We start from the raw sequence: 7,088 nt of genomic DNA, 5'->3' as shown, positions 1-7,088 counted from the left end.
TCTCCTGTCCCCCATCTTTAAGTGTACAGACAAAAGACCAACCTCACCTTTTCAAAATGTTGAGGAAATGTAGTTACTCCTTGCACCCACCCACATTTTGTTTTTATTGCTATCAGGTTGGCTTCTATTTATGGAAACTCTACAAAAGAGAGGATCGCTCTGTCCTCTGCAGCCATGCTCAAGTTTTGCAGACTCAAAAGTTCAATGAGTGCAGTAGATTCCCATAATTTTTGCTCCTGCCTCTACATATAGAAAGAGAAATCTTTATTCATGGCAGTTCTTTTGTAGTCAAGAAATGTAGAGATCTGACATCTTTCAAATGCCTGATGGGCACCTTGACATCTTTGTTCTTCCTTGTGCCTTTAGCATAATTATTCATTTTAGTGCACATACTTCCTGCATGTATTGTTGTTCATTACTGCTGTCATGTTGACTTTGGCTTATGGCAAAACTATGAGTGAGAGATCGCCAAGTCATCCTATCATCAAATGCCCTGATCAGGTCTTGCAACTTCAGGGCCATGTCTTCCTTGATTGATGAATCCAATCCATCTGGAATGTAGTCTCCGTCTTTTTCTACTACCTTCCACTTTAGTAAGCATTATCCTCTTTTCCAATGAGTCATATATTCTCATGGTATGACTAGAGCACAACAGTGGTTGAGTCATTCCAGCAAGTATTCCGGCTTCATTTGTTTTTGTACTCCCCCCTCCCCCCCTTTCTCTCTCTCTCACTCTGCTCTCTCTTTCTATCCCAAAAGTCTCTTCCATCACATTTCAGCTGAGCTGATTCTCACCCTACATGTTAAGCATCCCTTATCCGAACTCCAAAATCCAAAGTACTCCAAAGACATGGGCGGCTGAGATAGAGACACTTTTTGTTCTCTGGTGGTTCAGTGTACATAAATTTTGTTTCATGCACACACACAGTTTCCATGCTATGTATAGAAAACATATACAAAACACAAATGTATTTCATTTTTAAACCAGGGTCCCATTGCCAAGGTGTCACCTTATGTACTTGTACTAATAAAGCAGACTCTCAGTTATCCGGCATCCTTGAGGATTGATAGATGCTGAGTAAATGTAGTTTCTGGTTGCTTTTTTCCCCCGTGTCAGGAGCAACCGGAGTTGCTTCTGGAGTGAGAGAATTGGCCATCTGCAAGGATGTTGCCCAGGGGACGCCCGGATGTTTTGATATTTTACCATCCTTGTGGGAGGCTTCTCTCATGTCCCCGCATGGAGCTGGAGCTGAAAGAGGGAGCTCATCCGCACTCTACACCCTGTCGGTCTTCACTGCCCCCAATTCCTTCAAGGTCAACCCAGTCACTTCAAGGATACCATCCATCCATCTTGCCATTGGTCGGCCCCTCTTCCTTTTTCCTTCCATTTTCCCCAGCATCATTGTCTTCTCCAAGCTTTTCTGTCTTCTCATGATGTGGCCAAAGTACTTCATCTTTGCCTCTAATATCTTTCCCTCCAATGAACAGTCAGGCATTATTTCCTGGAGGATGGACTGATTGGATCTTCTTGCGGTCCAAGGTACTCTCAGAATTTTCCTCCAACCCCACAGTTCAAAGCATTTATCTTCCTTCACTCAGCCTTCCTTTATGGTCCAGCTCTCACATCCATAGGTTACTATGGGGAATACCATTGCCTTAACTAGGCGGACCTTCGTTGCCAGCGTGATATCTCTACTCTTCGCTATTTTATCGAGGTTGGCCGTTGCTCTCCTCCAAAGAAGTGAACATCTTCTGATTTCCTGGCTGCAGTCTGCGTCTGCAGTAATCTGTGCACCTAGAAATACAAAGTCTGTCATGGCCTCCACGTTTTCTCCCTCTATTTGCTAGTTACCAATCCATCTGGTTGCCATAATCTTGGTTTTCTTGATGTTTAACTACAACCTTGGTTAGAAGGCTCTTCAGAGCGATCAAAGCATTAGGACACATACTAAAAGACATAGATTGAAACAGATTCAAATACATTGTAATTCAGGCATGGGCCAACTTGGGCCCTCAGGGAGTTTTGGACTTCAACTCCCACAATTCCTAACAGCCTACCGGCTGTTAGGAATTGTGGGAGTTGAAGTCCAAAACTCCCTGAGGGCCCAAGTTGGCCCATGCCTAGTGTAGATGCACCCCTGTCCCAAGCATTTCCTATAATCACTGCATGAGCTTTCCCATTGGCTCCCGCCGCCAGAGCGTTATCCCACCCCCTCCTTTCCGGCGAGGATGACGCACGCAGCTCAGGCGTCTCCCATTGGACGAGGGAGACGGCACGAGGGGGGAACAGCGGGCCCCTTCACCCCTCCCCTTCTGCCTTCGCTCAGAAACATGGAGTGGCACGTGAAGCTTATGCAACGTGAGTGACGTCCGCCGCGGCCAATAGGAGCCTCGGGAGCGGTGCCGCCCGCCCAGCCCCTTCTTCCGAGGCGGCCAATCGGCGCCCGCTCCAGCGCTTCCCTCAGGCACGGTCACGTTGCGGAGGGTATGAGGCCGGAGTCGGCCGCACCGAAGGCAGGCTTGAGAGGGAGAGCGGAAGAGAGAGGAAGGGAGGGGGGCTCCCCTCCGAGGGGCGGGGGTCGGCCTCAGCGCGAGAGGGGCCGCTTCCGGCCAAGACCACCCGCCTCGCAGTCCCTTCGCGCCGAGGCTGAGGCAAAGGGCGGTTGTGTAACACCAGGCTTCCGCCAGTCAGCCCGCATGCCGTCTCCTCACTGTCGTCGTCTCTGTTGCGGGCGAGGGGCTCCCTCGGGGTCAGTAGGTAAGTAGGCCTCCAAGGAGGGGGAGGGGGCCGGCAGGGAATCAGGGGAAGCGCCTGGCTGATACAGCGGGACGAAGCCGGGCAGGATCTTGTGTGCGGAAGGCGCCCGGCGGAGCGTTTCGGGCTGGAGGCTCTTTCTCGTGTAAAGGGCATTTTAGAATTTGGAACTTTTTCTCAAGCCATGGTGTTGTTTCTATTATTATTATTATTATTCCAAAATAAAGGACGTATGTGTTTGTGTGTGTATATACCAGGCATGGGCCAACTTGGCCCCTCCAGGTGTTTTGGACTTCAATTCCTAATAGCCGGTAGGAGGTTAGGAGTTGTGGGAGCTGAAGTCCAAAACACCTGGAGGGCCGAAGTTTGCCCAGGCCTGATATATATATATTATATATATATATATATATATATATATATGTAGAGAGAGAGAATAGAATACAGTAGAGTCTCACTTATCCAACACAAACAGGCCGGCAGAACGTTGGATAAGTGAATACGTTGGATAATAAAGAGGAATTAAGGAAAAGACTATTAAACATCAAATTAGGTTATGATTTTACAAATTATGCACCAAAACATCATGTTATATAACAAATTTGACAGAAAAAGTAGTTCAATATGCAGTAATGCTATGTAGTAATTACTGTATTTACGAATTGAGTACCAAAATATCACGATGTTTTGAAAACATTGACTACAAAAATGCGTTGGGTAATCCAGAACGTTGGATAAGTGAGACTACTGTACATGTAAATAGGACATACATATGCATTATATATATCCAACATTTGCTTATCCAACGTTCTGGATTATCCAGAATTATCCAACACATTTTTGTAGTCAATGTTTTCAATACATCATGATATTTTGGTGCTAAATTCGTAAATATAGTAATTACTACGTAGAATTACTGCATATTGAACTACGTTTTCTGTCAAATTTGTTGTGTAACATGATGTTTTGGTGCTTAATCTGTAAAATCATAACCAAATTTGATGTTTAATAGGCTTCTCCTTGATCTCTCCTTATTATCCAACATATTCGCTTATCCAACATTCTGCTGGCCCGTTTATGTTGGATAAGTGAGACTACTGTATATATATATAAACACATACACACACCTATTTATGTGTATAATAATAAAACCTTATTTCTATCCCGCCCTCTCTCTCCGGGGGGACTAATAATATTATGCATATTATGCCAGTATATAGGATATGTGTGTGTATGTCTATATAATTTATCAATTCCATGTAAATGCCTATATATGTATATTATACATATTATGTTAGTATATAGGATATGTGTGTTTATATGTGTATATATGTGTAAAATACATGTAAATAGGATGTATATATAACTGCAATATAAGCATACATAATACCTATATATGTACAGTATAAATATTATACTAGTATATAGGATATGTGTGTGTGTGTGTGTGTGTGTGTGTATATATATATATATATATATATATATATTACAAAATACATGTAAATCGGGTATATCTATATCAATATATCTGCAATATATGCATATATAATACCTATATGTGTATATTATATATATTATGCCAGTATATAGGATGTGTGTGTGTGCATATAGATGTGGATTAGGTGCTTGGAGAGGTGAGAGGAACCACATGCATCCTAGACCCCTGCCCATCCTGTCTTATAAAAGAAGCCAGAGTGGATTTGGCAAAGTGGGTGGTGGTTAATGCCTCTCTTCGGGAAGGCAGTTTTCCAGCCGGCTTAAAACAAGCCATTATAAAACCGCTGTTGAAGAAACCATCACTGGACCTGTTTCCAACCTCCTCTTTCTGACCTGTTTCCAACCTCCTCTTTCTGGGCAAGGTAGTGGAACGTGTGGTGGCCTCACAACTCCAGGCATTCTTGGTGGACACTGATTTTCTGGATCCAGTGCAATCTGGCTTTGGGCCGGAACATAGTACTGAAACAGCCTTGGTCGCCTTAGTGCAGTGATTCCCAAAGGGGGCGCTGCCGTCCCCAGGTGGGCGCTGCAGCGATCCAGGGAGCGGTGATGGCACTTATTAGGAGATGGGGGCAGGGCCTCTTCCCAAGTGCCGGAGACAGGGCTGAGCACCTGAGGCGCCTGTTAGGACACAGGGGGTGGAGCTAGAGGAGTGTTGTGGCTTCTTCCCAAGAGCCCGAGACAGGGCTGAGAATCTATACCTCTCCTGAGGCACTTGTTGGGACACAGAGGGCGGGGCTAGGGCCAGGGGCGGGGCCTCTTCTCAAAAGCGCGAGACAGGGCTGAGCCTCTATACCTCTCCTGAGAGGCGCTTGTTAGAACATGGGAGTGGGGTATAGAGGTTCAGCCCCATCAGGCACTTGGGAAGAGGCCCCGTTCCCTCCTCTAGCCCTGCCACCTGTGTCCTGGCAGGTGTTGCAGGAAAGGGATAGAAGCTCAGCCCTGCCTCAGAGCTTGTAACTCTTCCCATCCCAGTCCTGGCCGCCCATTTGTGGCCCCGCCCACCTCCCTCTCCCCCTCCCAGCCCTGCATCTTGGACTAGGGGAGAGGCTCAGCCCTACCCTCTTGAGCAGGAGCCACGCCCACCCTTCGAAGCCATGCCCCCCTTTCCAGGGGGCGCTGAGTAATATTTTTTCTGGAAAGGGGGCGGTAGACCAAATAATTTTGGGAACCACTGCCTTAGTGGATGATCTACGCCGGGAACTGGACAGGGGGAGTGTGTCCCTGCTCGTTCTGCTGGACCTCTCAGTGGCCTTTGATACCACCGACCACTGTATCCTTCTGGAATGCCTTGCAAGAATCGGCCTTGGAGGTACTTTTTTGCAGTGGCTCCGGTCCTTCCTCGAGGGTCGTTCTCAGAAGATGATGTTGGGGAACAACTGCTCGGCCCCACAGACTTTGCTCTGTGGGGTCCTGCAGGGCTCTATATTGTCCCCCATGTTGTTTAACATATACATGAAGCCACAGGGAGAGATCATCCGGAGTTTCGGTGTACGTTGTCACCAGATAGTGTCGAACTCTATCACTCCTTTCCACCTGCTACTAAGGATGCTGTTCAGGTCCTGAATTGGTGCTTGGCCGCTGTGACGGTCTGGATGAGGGCGAACAAATTGAAATTGAATCCAGACAAGACAGAGGTACTCCTAGTCAGTCTCAAGGCCGAACAGGACATAGGGTTACAGCCTGTGTTGGACAGGCTCACACTCCCCCTGAAGATGCAGGTTCACAGCTTAGGGGTTCTCCTGGATTCATTGCTGAGCCTAGAACCCCAGATCTCGGCGGTGGCAAGGGGAGCTTTTGCACAATTAAAACTTGTGTGCCAGCTGGGCCCGTACCTTGGGAAGTCTGACTTGGCCATGGTAGTCCATGCTCTACTTACATCCCAAATAGATTACTGAAATGTGCTCTATGTGGGGTTGCCTTTGAAGACTGTTCGGAAGCTGCAATTGGTTCAACGAACTGCAGCCAGATTGCTCACCGGAGCTGGGTACAGGGAGCACACAACTCCCCCCCCCCCCCCCGTTGCTCCAGCTCCACTGGCTGCCAGTTTGCTACTGAGCACAATTCAAAGTGCTGGCTTTAGCCTATAAAGCCCTAAATGGTTCTGGCCCAGTTTACCTGTCTGAACGTATCCCCTCCTATCAACCATCTCAGAGTTTAAAATCGACTGGGGAGGCCCTGCTCTTAGTCCCGCCTGTCGGGGGACTGTCGGGGACAAGAGACAGGGCCTTCTCGGTGGTGGCCCTGCGGCTATGGAACTCCCTCCCCAGGGAGATCAGATTAGCCCCCTCCCTCTTGATCTTCTGCAAGAAAGTGGAGACATGGCTCTTCGACCAAGTTTTTGAAAACCTAGTGCAGCAATAGACATGAAAGACTCGGAATTTAACCAATGGAACGGCCCAGACCTTGCTTTTGGATCACGTGATGCTGATGGTTTTAAGTGTGTTTTATTGTAAATTAAATGTGTATTTTAAATGACTTTCTGTAATTCTTTGTAATTGTTTTAAACAGCATTAAATTATTGCCATGTTGTAAGCTTCCCTGAGTCCCCTCCGGGGTGAGATGGGCTGGGTAAAAGCATAGCAAATAAATAAATAAATAAATAATAGTATAAAATACGTGTCTGTATATATATGTGTGTATGTGTGTGTGTATATGTGTATATAATGTATAAAATACACGTGTGTGTATATATAAAATCTATATATGTATATTATGACAATATATAGGATGTGTGTTTTTGTATAATATATAAAATACATGTAAATAGGATATATAACCTACATACATTGTGTGTGTATATATATGTATATCTGCAATATGTACTATATAATACCTA

At 46.2% G+C, this 7,088-nt stretch overlaps 1 protein-coding gene across 1 annotated transcript in view; it reads left to right on the top strand.

Annotated features, from left to right (window-relative positions):
* Nucleotides 1-2,459: 2,459 nt before the first annotated feature.
* Nucleotides 2,460-7,088, top strand: part of per2 (period circadian regulator 2) — a 50,187-nt gene continuing 45,558 nt past the window's right edge. Inside the window, exon 1 of the mRNA XM_008106302.3 lies at nucleotides 2,460-2,758. The gene's annotated coding sequence lies outside the window, so the exon portion shown is untranslated. The remainder of the gene's footprint in view (nucleotides 2,759-7,088) is intronic.

The sequence above is a fragment of the Anolis carolinensis genome, chromosome 3, assembly GCF_035594765.1.
Source record: "Anolis carolinensis isolate JA03-04 chromosome 3, rAnoCar3.1.pri, whole genome shotgun sequence".
NCBI classification, from domain to species: Eukaryota; Metazoa; Chordata; class Lepidosauria; order Squamata; family Dactyloidae; genus Anolis; species Anolis carolinensis.
The sequence above is the reverse complement of the archived record's forward strand: the minus strand, read 5'-3'. Positions and strand labels throughout refer to the sequence as shown.